The sequence below is a fragment of the Hemibagrus wyckioides genome, linkage group LG08 (genome assembly GCF_019097595.1).
Source record: "Hemibagrus wyckioides isolate EC202008001 linkage group LG08, SWU_Hwy_1.0, whole genome shotgun sequence".
NCBI classification, from domain to species: Eukaryota; Metazoa; Chordata; class Actinopteri; order Siluriformes; family Bagridae; genus Hemibagrus; species Hemibagrus wyckioides.
This window is the reverse complement of record NC_080717.1, coordinates 16,589,546-16,606,008: the sequence shown is the minus strand read 5'-3', so window position 1 is coordinate 16,606,008 and position 16,463 is coordinate 16,589,546. Positions and strand designations below refer to the sequence as shown.

The 16,463-nt window shown below is 36.6% G+C and overlaps 1 protein-coding gene across 1 annotated transcript in view; it reads left to right on the top strand.

The window, feature by feature from the left end:
• The first annotated feature begins 953 nt into the window (after positions 1–953).
• Positions 954–16,463, top strand: part of mrpl11 (mitochondrial ribosomal protein L11) — a 40,475-nt gene continuing 24,965 nt past the window's right edge. The window contains exon 1 of the mRNA XM_058396286.1: positions 954–1,059. The gene's annotated coding sequence lies outside the window, so the exon portion shown is untranslated. The remainder of the gene's footprint in view (positions 1,060–16,463) is intronic.

The window sequence follows — 16,463 nt, the reverse complement described above, 5'->3', positions numbered from 1 at the left end:
CAAAACAATAATCGCCCGATTATTCGATTATGAAAATAATCGTTTGCTTCAGCCCTAGTATCAGCCCAATCTAAAACATGTGTTGCAAATTGTATTATTTTAATGACCTTTATTTGCATTAATACAATCTTATAAATCTGTCAGGTATATTAATACAGTAATATAGACTTATTACCTACAGTAGTTCAAAAGCTGTAAGCATTTCCACGGTACATCTGGTAGTATTCTATTTGAGGAGGAAATCGTGGTGGCCTGTAATGCTCACTTAGTTCGCTTAGTTATTGGCTTTGCAAATATCCTCCCCATGAAATCAGCTTTACTCTACAAATGTATCAAAATGTACCTTGTCAGCACTGACTTGCTTACCATACTGTCTTGGTCCTAGATCTTGATGACAATAATTGGAAGGTCATCCCTCAGCTCACTAGCCTCACCATATAATTCAACATTCTCAAATACTAGAAGTTGATCCCATGTGGAGCAGAGGGTCTATTTCACAATCTGAGAGAATATCATTCGCATGATATTATTTCCATAGAATGAATAGTTTACTTGTTTAAGTTGAAGATAAAAATGTGTTATGTCTTCGACTCCAACCATGGAAAACCATGTCTTTATTAGACTTTCCTTTGTGCAGAGAGGCACTGTTATGCTGGAACAAGTTTGGGCTCAAGCTCTTAGCTCCAGTGAAGACGAATTGTAATACTGCAGTATATAAAGCCTTCTAAACAAGTATGTGCTTCCAGCTTTTGGGGAAGAACTACATGTGGGTGTTATGGTCTGGTGTGTGCAATACCTTTCAATACTTCAATAGCTTTAGAATTGAGAAAATAAACTAACAAACAGCCTTTCAGTACCTATTGCCTTCTACATCCTGCGTAGTGCACTATACTGCACAGTATCTCCACTAGGGTGCATGTAGTTCTTCTTCCTCTCCGTTAGGAGGCAGTCTCTCAAGGTTTATTGTAGTTTCGTGGCTGCAATATGGCAGCGCACATGCTTCTGTGTTAACGTGAAGGTCTTGCCGGGTTTGTGTGAACACAGTTTTCAGCCTGCTAGGTGAGTACATATTATTTTACCATTTCCCTAAAAATGTGCAGCTTGCCTCATTGTATCTTGTCTTTGTTGTTCATTTCAGGTAAAAATTACTTAATGCATAAGTGACAACAGCTGTCATGTGTTGCTTCTGCTTGTGTAGTGTTATGCTGTATGACATATTCACTGTAATTGTAACACAGAGCTGTGTTTTCCCCTTAAGTATTTATATGCATGAGTTACTTGTAAACTAAGTATATTCTGTAACATCTGTGTGCCGGTTGCTCTGCATATTTAGACATGCTGGAAGAGTAGTAACTTTGGGAGCTAAGGTTTTAGCAGTGAGACAACGTTTTGTTGTTTTGTTTTGTTGTTTTGTTTGTTTTTTGTTAAATTGTTGTTTTCTCTTTCAATCTATTGAACCACTTGCACAGTCACTCTAAAATTTCTTAATATGAAAATGATCAAATCATATAAGATGATGCTTGCTTGATAATATAAATTTATTATCCTCTAGTCTTTGCTTTTTTTATATAGTGTTCAAAGCTTATTTTTGTATAGTTCACTATACAATAAGATGGGGCCTTGCTTTGCAATCATTTATAAATAAATGTTATATTTTCATAATAATCATAATCCTGTCCTGTGCAGGTTATACTTATGAACAAGGTTCAAGGAAAAGGGCTTCTTTACAATTTTTTTAAAATTGTTTGCACTGTTACATTAAAAGTCTGTTTTTCTAACACGAGAAGGCTTGATCATAATACACACGTGTGTTGAAATTGTAATGCTACAGCATACAAAAACATTCTATTCCACATAATTTTGGCCATATAATGTAACTTATAACTCAGCAAACCTCTTCAATAACAGACTCGAAATAGCTAGGACAAGGACAAGCATCACTTCACTTAATCTATCAGTGCGGGAAATTAGATGTGTAAAGATAAAAACTACTCAAATCAGTCCTACAAATTAAGCTCATTCATGTTCTGTGCATTTTATACATACTAGTTCCTAAAATTGTTTCTACAAACCCTATGACTTAGAATGATGTAGTCATTAACATGTTGGTAGCCTCTTTTCTCTCTGAAGTCAGTGCAGTGGTGTTGTTTATACACAATCAGTGTTTACGTGATCTTATAACTTAACATCTAATTACGTTTTAAAATGCGGCAATCTATTCAGGTTTAATCTGTAATGTAGGGCAAGTCAAGTTGACTTGATTTAAGGTTTCAGAAAAGTCACAAGGGGTCTGTTTTTAAATCAGGCTCTCAGAAATTTTCAAATGCCTGGAGTCATGTGTTCAAATAGGTTTCCTATTACATTTTGATTTTGTGTAATCTACCCAGAATGAGACAACATCATAAATGTTATTTTATTTGAAGCAAATGTTCATTTCAATCAGCTACACTCGGTCCTGGCCTAGCTGGATTGCTATTAGCATTGATCAAGAAATTCCAGTTTTATTGGCTTATTATTTGGTTCCTTGGTTCGCATCTTAGCTTAGATGTGATGATGCTGTCGCTTTTAGTTCTGTATGTAGCACTGTTATTTTCTGAGCATAAACAAATAGGCATAACATGATCATTTGAACTGGACTATATATATATATATATATATATATATATATATATATATATATATATATATATATATATATATATATATATATATATATATAGTATAGTATATGTGTATATAGTATAGTATATATGTATATATATATATATATATATATATATATATATATATATATATATATATATATATATATATATATATATATATATGTGTATAACTGGACTATATAACTGGACTGAACTGGACTATATATATATATATATATATATATATATATATATATATATATATATATATATATATATATATATATATATATATATATTTAATATGAAATGCTATGAAATGCATATTAAATTCCGCGCCAAATGTTGTAACTTGCAAACTTTACAAAGCGGATCTTCAGTGACACGGAAACACGACAATGATGAACGAGCACATAAAACGGAAGCATTCGGGAATCACATATTTGTGTGCTTAATGTGTGGGTCATTCACACAGAACGTGTTTTATTCCTAATTCCTTTTCCATTATTTTTCAATGAATGCGATATACGAATGTCTTTGACCGCTGCGCGTGCATCTTTTGCAGCCCGTCGCGCGTCTCACGTTCAAATGATTTCAAGTCACTCACAGAACATTGGACCAATCAGAAGGCCCCAGAGGCGGGGCAAGCGTTGCAAGCTTCGTTTACAGTAGCAGGTTGTCATGGCAACTTCATGGCACATCCTGAGACCTTGGCCTTCTGTACTGCGCTTTTTAAAACCATTCCTAAACACCGAGTCTTGTATTTGTAAACACAAACATACGTTCTGTGTGAATGCTTTATTCTGTCCGAATGCTTTATTCTGTCTGAATGCTTTATTCTGTCTGAATGCTTTATTCTGTCTGAATGCTTTATCTGCATGCTTACAGTGTCCTGTGTTTATTGTGTAAAGAGCACTGCGTTACTCCCCATTCACAATGTAGATGATAGACAGCGGTAAATTAGTTGTAGTGTAAGACCGTTAAGTACTGTCCAATTAAAACAGTTTGATCAAAATAAATAAACAATATTTCTTTTTAATCAGTATTTGTTACCAATTAAAAATAATGCAATGTAATATTTCTGGAAGACTGAATGGATCATAACTTGGTAGTCTAGTAGTTCTGCCTCTTTAAGAAACACAAACAGTTTGTGGTTTAAGTTTTAAAAGGTCAAAAGTTTTCTTCTTAAAAGCTAGAAAAAACATTGTGGTAGTGTTAAGGTTTAGTTTTAAGTTCATATTTGTAACACCCAATGTGTAAATTTAATTTGAAATAAAAATAAAATGGTATTTTAAAATGTGGTGTTTTTATCCGATTTATCAATTAATCGAAAAAATAATTGCCCAATTATATGAATATGAAAATAATCGTTAGTTACAGCCCTAGTATCCAGATCTGAATTGATCAGATCAGAGCATGATGATTTAGAGCCAGTTATAGCAAGTGTGTTTGTCTCCATGTTTGTATTTGTGAGTATAACTGAATGGCATAAGGGAACTACTGTACTGTTCTTTGTTATATGCTCCTGTAAACTAAACTAAACTGTTTTTATATATTTTTCTGTGCAAAATATACTTGGCCAAGTAAACCTCATTCTGATATAGGTATTTAGTCTATTGAGATGAGTTTATATTATGGTACTTGGACAGGAATCATCATTAGTTTTATATAATAAGTGTCTCATTGCATGTCACTGATTGTCCTTTAAGGTCATGTGACCAGTTTTGTCATTCTGTTTATAATAATGACTGGAGAACAATTCATGCATTGTTCCTGCAGCTCACTAAATTACAAGAATAATTCCAAAATCTCTAAACTGGTGAAAGTCTTATTAAAGTTTCTGTAGACAATTACTATTCTTGGGATTAATTAAAAAAGTAAATTCGTATTATTTTTTATTAAAATGACCTGTCTATACAGGATATTTATTTTGTAATCTTAGCGTGTAATGACATTTTTATACCACGTGATGGCGCAAGACACTTTTATAATGAATGTGTTTCAATTTGTGAAAGGACCCTGCTTCACAGGTAGTTATATACTAAGTCTGCTTTATTAGGAGTTTTATTACTATAGTTTAGCAACTGCATTAGTAAACTGCCTTGAAATTAATTCTTGTAGTACCTCATTTAAACTAAACATGTTTAGCCCTATTCAGTTTATTGCATTAGCTGAGAATTAATTATGTTCAAAATGGTCACCACAAATATCGACCTCACAGCTGTGCCAAAAACACTATAATTACATTATGAACAAATGCATGAAATAGCATATTCTTAATAATACATCATTTAACAATTAAATAGTTGCAAACAAAACAACAAATTGTGATAAGGAGGCAGAGCAAATGGGATTTGTTTTGTTTTTAATAAAAAGTGCTAGAGTTACAAATGTGCAGCATGATTATAGAATTTAAATAATACAGAAACAACTTAAACGCAGTCTTGTCCAAAGTGTGTTTCTGACTCATTGTAGCATTAAAGCTGCAGTGTGTAGGATAATTAAAAGCATTATTATTGGGATAAAGGGGGAATAAATGGTGTTCCTGAGTTACTGTGAGTTTTCTTTGCGGTCCTAGGAATTTACAGTCAAGCCGGATTTGGCAGGAGTTTTTGGACACACAAATCATACGTTGTTTTAGATGTCATGCTTCATTATACTACGCTGTTTGAAAGACATCTGGCTTCATATAGAGCTGATTGTAGCGAGCCAGCTGGCTAACTTTAGCTTGTTAACTAAACGACACGCCAGAGAACAAAATACACAGATGAGATCTCAAATTAGACAAGTCAGAATACACAGAGAACACAGATTTGGTCTCCACTAGGTTTCTGCGATGTTGAGTTTTTCCTCCCTAATTTTTCCCTTTTCCATTTCAAAATATTGTGATAAACTATGTAATCATCCAGAACTGGTAGCATTTGGTCCCGTTTCAGAATTAAGGTCAGTAAGGGAGTTGGAAACTGCAGCAAATGTGAAAACTGGAGCTGGATGCTGGATTTATTAATTATTATGTAGTAGTGTACAGTAAAATAAACAATACAGAATTTTCAACAATTTCATCATTATCCTTTCAAAAATCAGGTGTCAAATGTCCTCATGGCCGACATTTCTCTGTCGATGCTCATTGTTGAGCAGGAGAGTGCCAGATAAAAGAGGAGAGCAAAAAACATAGCAGAAAAAAACCCTTATATTTAATCATTTTATAACGATTATCATCATTAACAGTATTTGATGCCTATTTTAATAGTTTTGGGTTAAAAACGTTGTTCGTTTTTTTGTTTGTTTGTTTTTGTTTTTCCCCCAAAAAGGCTTTGAAGACAGTGGATAGAAAAAAGTTTACATACCCCTGTAAAAATTGCAGGTTTTGAGTGTAAAAAATAAACCAAGATAAATCCTGTCAGGGGGCATGGTGGCTTAGTGGTTAGCACGATTACCTCACACCACCAGGGTTAGGGTTCAATTCCTGCCTCTGTCTCTGTGTATGGAGTTCTCCCTGTGCCCCAGGGATTTCCTCTGGGTTCTCCGGTTTCCTCTCAAAGTCCAAACACATGCGTTGTAGGCTGATTGGCATCTCCAACTTGTTCTGGGTGTGTGAGTGTTTGTGCGATTGTGCCCTGTGATAGACTGGCATCCTTTTCAGGGTGTACCCTGCTTTGTGCCTTGAGTCTCCACAAAGAGCTTACAGAGCATGTCCAGGATCTGAAGGTATCAATCGTGAGAGGAGTACAAAAGAAATACCAAAAAATCCATCCAAAATTGACAAAAGGATGAAAACTTTCATAATTCATAATGTAGAACTTTTGTTCTGATACAAAAATATCTTGTATGCCAAAAGACATGTTTTTACTGAAGGAAAATTTCATAACCACAGAGAAGCATGGTGATGACAGCATCTCTTCAGCTTGGACTGGGGCTGTATTCATGATGGAGTAAATCTTGATTTCCAGTCTATTTTGCCATGAAAGCTAAACGCCTCTGTTAGACAGCTGAAAGTGAATGATTTCACCTCACAGCATGACAATGACCCCAAGCACAAATCCAAGTCAATAAAAGAATGGCTTCAGAAGACAATTTTTTGATGGCCCAGTTAGGGACCAGATATAAATCCAAAACCTGTGCATGTTATCTAAAGTCAAGCATACACTGATAGGCTCCTGACTGATACAACAGAAAAAGCGTTCACCTTGTTGACCCATCACCATGGGTTCGAATCTCAATGACATGAGCTGGCTGTGTTCTTAAGGAGGGAGGGAGAGAGGAGTGGCATACTCACTTTCTCTTCTCTATCACAGCAGTCGTTGCATGAGCAGTTCAAATAGATTTGGTCAGCTGGCTTTACGAGCCTCAGAGGAAGCCTTCCTGGTTGATAAGAGATACCTAAGTAGAGGGTGGGGATTAGGAAAAAAATGGGGTAAATTTGATTTCGCATTAGAAACTGAAAATATTATCCATTTACCTTGTCAGAATGTAAGGGATCCCATGTGAACATCTCTTAGTGAGACAAAAGACAATATAAGAAGTAGTTTGTGGAAGAGGCTGCAGGTTCCGCATATTAGTTTACTAATACTGCTTAGATCAAAACATTCCAGATTCATCTTTTTTCATTGGGGCTAATGTTTGAGTGATAACTGTTGTAACTGTACTCTGATGTTTTTGCAGATCTCCTACGCAATGTGAATAACAGATAGCAGGACTGGTAATATGATATAATCTGTGATAAACATCACTAGATATTGTGGCAGTGTAATATCATGTAGAAACTGCAATATGTTTATAATGCACAATGCACTTTTATTCTCAATATTGTCTAGCCAGCTCATGTCACCCACCTAGCTTCAGAGATGTTCAGCACTGCAAAGCAAGAGGACAGACACATCATGTCCAGTGGGCTGAAAGATAAAAAAAAAAAGTTCAGATTCCAGAAATTGAGCACCACAGAGTGCAAGAGAGGTCTAAGTATTTTACTTAACATTCAGTAACGTGGTCACGTCGATGCACACAATAAAAAGTTCTTTTGTGACTTTGTCAAATGCGTGTTCCCAAATTGCATGCTGCAGTACTGATTAGTATGTCAGTGCTTCAGCGATGTCAGTACCATGTAGAAATTTGCAGCAATCCATATGGGAGAAGGGGCCACAGCCACAGCAATATTTTGCTTGCAATAACATATCAGTCGATATTCTTAAAAAAAGAAAGAAAAACTTAGATTGAGCGTGTTTAATCATAGATTTCAGCATTGTTTAAGTATACAGACCAGGATGGGTATAATTATAAATATAGATTAGTATTTCATCAATATTGTTAGGAGATTTATTTTGGCTTCAACTATAAATATACCAGTGGTTGCCATTTCAGTTATTTCATCATATTTTCATCAGATATCGATAATGCATTGCTGAGAGAAGTTAATTGAAAAAGAAACATTGTTTTTGATATTATGGCCTATTAACTAACAAGCTTAGCCTTCTAGGTAATTGGTTATTTAGTGGTTTATGTGAGATGGCACTGACACAAAATGCTCAAGTATTGCCTCTGAGTATTATAAGAAACATAATCCCAGACATCCCCCCAGCTCCATCCCATAGAAATCAAGGCTGACTTTCCTAAAAGCATTGCAAAGTTAAGATCATCTTAACATAGTGAGAAAGTGTGTTCACCATGATCCTCGCTCTACCATTTAACAATGATCTTTGTGCTGCAATGCTCTTAGGAGACTGTGGCATTTGTGAACACTGAGCTTTAACATTCAATATGTCTGCCTCAGTCAACGAGTGTATGAAAAAGGACAGGCATTTATGACAGAAGCAGGTTTTAAAAGCTGTGTCTGCAGGTGAACCAGTGACCAGTGAGTCAAGGTTTGCTCAGGGATTACAGAGAATTAATATGTCTAAACGGTTCTGTATTGGGGATTGTATGACCTGGTTGCTTTTTATCTACAGTCCATTAATTCTATAAAGATTCCTGACATTTGGCCAGTTTCTTTAATGGAGCATGCATAGAGTAGCAGAGAGTAGAAAAATTAGCATTCAAGGAGTTTTACATTTCCATAGGAGCAAAGTATGAAATTCAGGAACAGAAGGCATTAGATTCTACCCATTATCATGCACTTCTTTGACATTATCATAAAATGAAAGTGTGTAAATTTCAGCCATACCAACCACAGTGATGTTCACTCATAGACTGTAGTACACTGGTAGACAAGGGCAAGGATAAAAAAAAAAAAAAAAAAAAAAAAAAAAAAAAGGTTAGTTTTATTGTACTGCTAGGTAACAAGACCCATCGCTCTCCAAGAAATCTTAGAACGGAAAGGCCTTGCTCATTCATTACACTTATACTCATAGTTTATTATAGATATCTTTCTAAACCAGAGATTTGGGGGGAAAAAACACTCATTATAAGGTAACAAAAACATTCATTGGCTACTTACTTTTGTTTGTGTCTAAGCATACTTTAATTTTTTCAGTTGACCTTGGTTAGCTGCACCCTCTGTTCTGACCATTGCACAAGTATACATTTTACTTTCTCACTACATCAGTTATACAACATTTAAATATTTCCATTACTATGTTAGACCTGGCTTTAAGATGCAACATAAAGGAAATGTAATACAGCTGGGTAAACTAGATCTGAAATTTTTTAACACAAATAAATGTCTTAAAAAATGGGAATAACAGAATCATAACATCAGTTATCGGAGGTGTCAGTCAGTCACGCATGCAAATAAACTTGAAGTTTTGTAAAAGCAAGGTCAAACTAAACAATAAGCAAATCTCGAGGAGATGCAAACCATCTAAGTGGAAGGACTGCAGTTAAATCAGCCATCAGAAACAAGCCTCAACACCAATCGCATCAACCTGAGCCTGGAAGAGAAAAAGGACAGAAAACACACACACACACACCACTAACTGGGTCATAAACGCATATAACCTTTAAGTTAGGAATAAAACACATTGTGAGTGTTTTAAAATAATCAACAAGAAGGTGGTGTGATGCTGAATTTTGTTTTTCTTTTCCAGTTACAATATTTCCCAATAGCTGTATTTTTTTAATTAATTAACGAACATTTTATACATTTATCGTTAATGTTGTGAACAGTCCACTACACATTATAAGTTCCTTCCTGTTATGACTTACTTGATAGCAGCTGTAAACAGATGTATCCTTACCAGCTTCTCTTGGAGGTTATAACACAAGTAAAATGCAGATTATCATCTTGACAAGAAAGCACAAATTGGCTCTGAATTCTGCAGTCTCTCAGCTATACCTCTGAATGTTAGTCCTTTCAAAAATGTGAAATAAATGTCCCTTCACAGAAAACATCACTGTATAACAGATTACACACGTTTAGGTGGAGTGCCTCTCCTATACAAGTCCCAGTGTAAGATGTTGCTATAGAAATGATAAAGTATCAGAATTAGCACATTAATATAAACCTATGATTTGCCTCTCTGTTAGAAATGAATCAGCGGCTTCTGACCAAACAGAATGGAGTATTCAACAGTGCTTCAGTATAATGCTATTTAATAGTGGATTTCTGGAATGTGCCACAATCAGAACATGAAATGGTTTGTTAATTGGTAAAATCAATATTACGTGACCTCCAAGAGCAAGCAGTGTGGATGCTGTGGTCTGGTGGTTCAGTGTGTAGAATCTTTTAATTTTAGAGCTAATATACTGCATTTGGGTGTAGCTGGGAATGGAAAATTGGCTCGTTGGGGTTTGGGAATGGAAAATTGATGTAGCGGTGATTTGTCTTTTTAAAAAGTTCTCCCAAACTTCACCTGAGAGGAGGAGTTCTTCTCTGGGGCACCTCACTGACCCTCCCACAGCCCTTCCTCTATCAATATGCAACTTCTGGAACAGTGGACAGAATACTAATATACTACTGTGCTCTTTGAATTGCGATGTTTCGATGAACTCTGTGGCTTATAAAAGCTAGGCTGCAGCATGAAGTTGTAGTTAAATTAGCCTTTAATAGGTGGTGACATGTCTGAGCATCACAGCTTCATTCGAAGAGCACATATCACAGCCAGCCATGAAGTAAAGGCCACATGCAGGTAAAAGGCCTTGTTCCACCTTTCCTATGATAAATGTTAAAAAGTTAATTGAGTAATCATTCCTGGATGGTGTTCCTCCTGGGAAGTTTTACAGGAACTACTGCAGTGTTAAAAGGTTGGCTCATTCCCTGAAGCTCATCACTAAAAAGAAAAAAAATGCAAATCTTTCTGCCACAGCTGTTTCTATGCCTAAGCAGCCATGTGCATGATTTATTTGAATCAGAGCAGCAATCATGGGCATGATTTATTTGATCCAGAACACCAATGAAGGTTTCACAACAAAGTTTGGAATAATTTATATTATAATTTATTAATTAAACAAAATTCTACCATGAACTGCTTTCCAGACTGGTCAAAATTATTATGCTTGTTTAAATTGTTGGTTTGATTTGTTTTAATGAATGTTTTACATTTCAGACCTGTTTTTATGGGTTTGCTGTGATGAAACCTTAAAGAAAGTTTAAAAGCTGGGTAGAGTTCTTTAGGAAAAGATGCAAAACAGGAAAACATAAAGCACACTTATATATTTCTTTGAAGAAATACTCTTGGTTAAACACGGGGATTTTAAATAAATTTATATTTTTAGAAAGTTAAAAAAAAAGTTAACAGTTTGTAGAGAAATGTCTTCGTTATATATGTATATACAACAATCAGGCATAACATTATGACAGGTGAAATGAATAACACTGGTTATCTCCTCATCATGGCTCCTGTTAGTGGGTGGGATATATTAGACAGCAAGTGAACATTTTGTCCTCAAAGTTGATGTGTTAGAAGCAGGAAAAATGGACAAGTGTAAGGATTTGAGCGATTTTGACAAGGGCCAAATTGTGATGGCTAGACGATTGGATCAGAGCATCTCCAAAACTGTAGCTCTTGTAGGGTGGACAGTATCTATCAAAAGTGGTCCAAGGAAGGAACAGTAGTGAACTGCCAAAAGGGTCATGAGCCAAGGCTCATTGATGTGCTTGAGGAGTGAAGCCTGGCCCGTGTGATCTGTCCTAACATACAAGCTACTGTTGCTCAAATTGCTGAAGACATTAATGCTGGTTCTGATAGAAAGGTGTCAGAATACACAGTGCATCAGAGTTTGTTGCTTTCAGCAGGATAATGCACTGTACCACAAAGCAAAATTGGTTCAGGAATGGTTTGATGAGCACAACAATGAGTTTCAGGAGTTCACATGGCCTCCAAATTCCCCAGATCTCAATCCAATCCACCGTCTGTGGGATGGGCTGGACAAACAAGTCTGATCCATGGAGGCCACCTCGCAACTTACAGAACTTAAAGGAACTGCTGCTAACATCTTGGTGCCAGATACCATGGCACACCTTCAGGGATCTAGTGGAGTCCATGCCTTGTCAGGTCAGGGCTATTTTGGCAGCAAAAGGGGGACCAACCCAATATTACTGTAGGCAGGTGGTCATAATGTTATGTCTGGTCGGTGTATTTCTGGTCAATCCAGGTCTTGGAGGAGATCCCACGCCATCTCATCAGGAGCATGCCCCCATGTTCTAATTGAAAATCTTTACTCCTCTTTAATCTGCACTCCTGAGGGCATGCTCCTGATGAGATGGAGTGGGATCTCCTCCAGGACCTGGATCAGGGCATCAGTGAGCTCCTGGACAGTCTGTTGTGCTACATCGGATGATTTGATACATAACATCCCAGACAGTGTACTCCCTACACACACTGGCCACCTGAGGCCAGACATTGTCTTGGAACTGGAGGAACCCAGGGCCCACTGCACCAGGTCTGCACAAGGTCTGACACTGGCTTTGATGACTTCATCCCGGTGCCTAATAGCAGTAAGGGTATTCTTGGCTAGCATATAGAGGTCTGCACAACCCTCCAAGGATATTCCTCACCAGACCAGAACTGACACACTGTCACGCTGGTCATGCTGGATGATGTTGCAGGCAGCATAACATTCCCCACAATTTCCTAACTCCTTTACGTCTGTCACATATGTTTAGTTTGAACTTGCTCTCATCCGTGAAGAGAATGAGACACCAGTGACAGATCTGCCATTTCCAGTGTTCTCTGGTAAAAGCCAAATGGGCAATGGTCCTACTAGAGTATGTCAGGCCCTTATGCCACCCTTAATGGAGTGAGTTTACCCACAAAACTAGAGACAAATCTCTCAGGAATGATAAGGAGAGAGCAATTGTCTCTTGCTACCACCAGTAAAACCATTCCTTTTTTAGGGGTTAAATTGCTGTTGCCTCTGCAGTGCACCTAGTGTCACTTTCATTTGCACCATAGCAGGTTAAATTGATTGTGTGTGTGTGTGTGTGTGTTTCTTTATACCATTTTGTAATACCTGCAAATACGGATAGTTTTATACAATATATGTGTTGTAAGGACTAAAAAACCCACTGTTGTCAACAAGAAAAAGTCTGTATTTTATTCCTGTAAATAGCATATTCTTCACCCGTGCAGTTATTGCTTTCTTAAAACTGATGCAAAAGCATGAAAAACAACTAGCCAGATTGTGATTGCAGTAAATTCTATGCACCATTTGGTTAGCTTTTTTTTTACACTTTCATCATTAATATAACTTCTCACTTAGTAATTTACCACATGAATGCTTTTTGTGATGCATGAGTAGCCAATTTTAGTAGCATATACTTTCGTATACTATTTATTGTTACAAATGCAGCTCATTTTGTTCAGAAAAAAAGGGATGGGGGGGTGATGCCTTGCTCAGCAGGTCTTACAAATTGGTTATTCTTGGGTCTAAACAAAGCTGTTTTCCCATGTGTGCAAGTTCAATTTGTTTCAAACTGAAAATAAATATATCAATAGACGGAGAAACCTGATGAACTGGCTGGCTTTCAAAATGTCAGCTTGTAAATCTATATATGCAAATGCTACATAAAGCACTTTGTACGAAGAGTCGTGTGTGTCTTTGTCATATTTGGTCTCTGGGCTATAAATCAAATATCGCCGGCTGCTGTTCTTGCTCGCACTGCTGTGATTTGGGTCTTACCTTTTTTATCTAAACTTCATTATTTTCATCTGAGAATTGAATTAAACAGTTGATTAGGCTGCTTATTGGCATACATTTAACCTTCACAGTTCTTCAGTAGTGGGTGGAAAAAATGATGTAATATTGGTGTAATCAATACGTAAACCAACATATCTGTAACTCTTGAGATTTTGAGTTCACCTCAGATGTTAGAGGTACCCACTTAATACATATTACATCCGGAGGATCTATGCTTCAAAATAAAAGCAAATCAAATGAACAATGCACATTCCAAATTTCAATTAATCGTCTTCATGAAAACATTAATACAGAAAGTTTTCTTCAAGGTTTTGGAATTTTTCATGAAATGCAAACACTCTCATCTCTCTCTCTCTCTCTCTCTCTCTCTCTCTCTCTCTCACTGCCCTACACTCATGTCTCTCTCTTTCTCTCACACCCACAGTCAGCTCTTGCACCTCCATATCCTCAGCTTTGTCTTATTGTCTCACTCCACACTGCCATCTTCCTCTCCCCATACACATCTCTCTCTCTCTCTCTCTCTCTCTCAAATTGATGCCAGGCTGCTGTGACGCTTGTTATGTTTCAATAGATCATTTTCACCTGCTCAGAGCTTTGTTTATTCAATTACATATATTTTTTCTCAGTTGAATGTAGTGCCTTTTCTCTGTAATTGTCTGTAACTTCTCATTTATTTAATCTAATACAGACAAAAAATCCAAAAAAGAAATACTGTTTTGCATTTTTCATGATTCAGAAATTGAAAAAGAGTCTCTGCAGTCCAAACTTTTCTTCATTACAATTGTGTTCAATTATTCTGAGAATCGAATCGAATCGAAACGTGCATTCTATACCGTGTATTGAATTGAATCATGACCGACGTGTATTGTTTCACCCCTAGCTTGTTGGCTTCTTTACAATTACAAGTTATTAGCTAGCAATGAAACACAAAAGATAATTAATGTCTGAACATTAACCAGAAAGGGGAATGTTTTATCAGCTCCATCTGCTGTTTTCACTCATTAGTTTATTACTGCCACTCTGCTCCTCCCCTTCTTTGCTCTATCTCTCCCTGCACTCCTGCCACAGCCAATTTACAAACAAGGCACAGTGATTTTTTTTAATGTATTCATAAATTAAATGTATTTTTAAATGAAATAAAATGTACTTGTTTAGTTGTCAATAAACCAGTGCACAGTGCCGAAGCATCCCATATGTAAGAGAAATTCTGGTATGTCTAATATGCATCTAAAAATACTCAGTAATGAACATTGTACATTATTAATGAAATCTTTAAAAACACGTCATAAACAAATTTTGTGTTGATTTATTTTCTTTCATTAAAAAGTGATACCTTCACAATTTTAAGTTTAAAGGCCCCTGAAATGAAAGCATAATATGAGTTTTTTTTTTATTTTATAGTTTATCATTTCCAGGAAAGCAAGCAAGCATTTTTTGGCCAGTCATATCTAGATACAACTTTGTCATCAACAACGAGAATGCAGTTCCATATTTAGACGCTGTCAGGGCTTCTTCATCAGAAAGACTAATCTCTTTGCTGGTCTCGCTTCGTTCAGTTAGCTACAGAATCAAATCAGAGCTAAGAAGCCATTTGGTAGTGGATTAGCATTCAAAATGTCTTTCGAGAACCCTTTTGGTTTATACAGAGTGTAAGCTTTTATAAACACTGACATCCTGAAATTGGTGGGCTGACATTTAAACAGGGTATCACTCCCCTGCGTGTGCTGTTGGAGTGAAGAAAAACAATCATTTTATTATTTATTGTTCTGGCTAAAAGTATTGTAAGACCAGAGAAGTCTTGTGAAGCAAGAAGCAATTGTGGAAACTGCCCCTTATCAAACAAAACAAAACAAAGGCATACATCGTTCTTGGAAAGATAAACCAGGAATCAGATCAAATAGCTCTTTTTCAGTAAATTGCTTCGCTCAGGCAGTCGACTTGCTGTCAGGACTTTTCAGATTCTGGATACTACATAGAGATTGCACAGGAGTGGAAGGTTGCCAGGCGTTCACTCTCTTGCTGGCTAATAAATTGATCCAACCTGCAACACACTTCTTAAAGAGCGTAAATGCGTTAGAGCAGCAGCGTAAAGAGGGATGGAAATAAAGGGCTTGACGTGCCTGGCATTTTAAAGCAAATCAAGTGTGGGTTTTTTCATTGAACACTGTTCTGTCTTATACAGTACACATATTAAAAGTGCAGGTCCTGGTCACGCTTTTCATGCTGCCTCAGTGCTCTTCAAAGGGTTTCCTTGCTTTTGTCCCTTTTGTGTGCTCGATCTGTGATCTGCTGCAATAAAGCTTTAAAGCAGGTCCATTGTGCCTGTTTCTACAAAGTGTGTTCCTTTTACTGGGTGTAGTGTCTCATGGATTCTCATAACCGCTGTGCATTGCATTAATGTGACTATACCGTGACTGATTAAACAGCACTTAAGACACCCTGTGGGTTTTGTATCCCGTTAGCCTATTTGCAAAGCCATTCTTCCATACTGATTTCACAAATGAGTAGCCCATTCATCTGTGTGTAAGGAGCTTAAAGATTGTGTGTGTGTGTGTGTTTAAAATAACCTCTGTGTGAACAAAAGTTGAGGCCATTGCATCATTCAAGTAATTGATCGAATCTGTCAATTGAATTCAGTCTTGAATGAATCCTCAGGCATTACTCCAGCCACGCTCTAGCACTCTTGTGTAGAGCACAGTATGAGCCTTTCTGTAGTTATTACTGTGCCTTATAGGGCCTGAGCTTGCT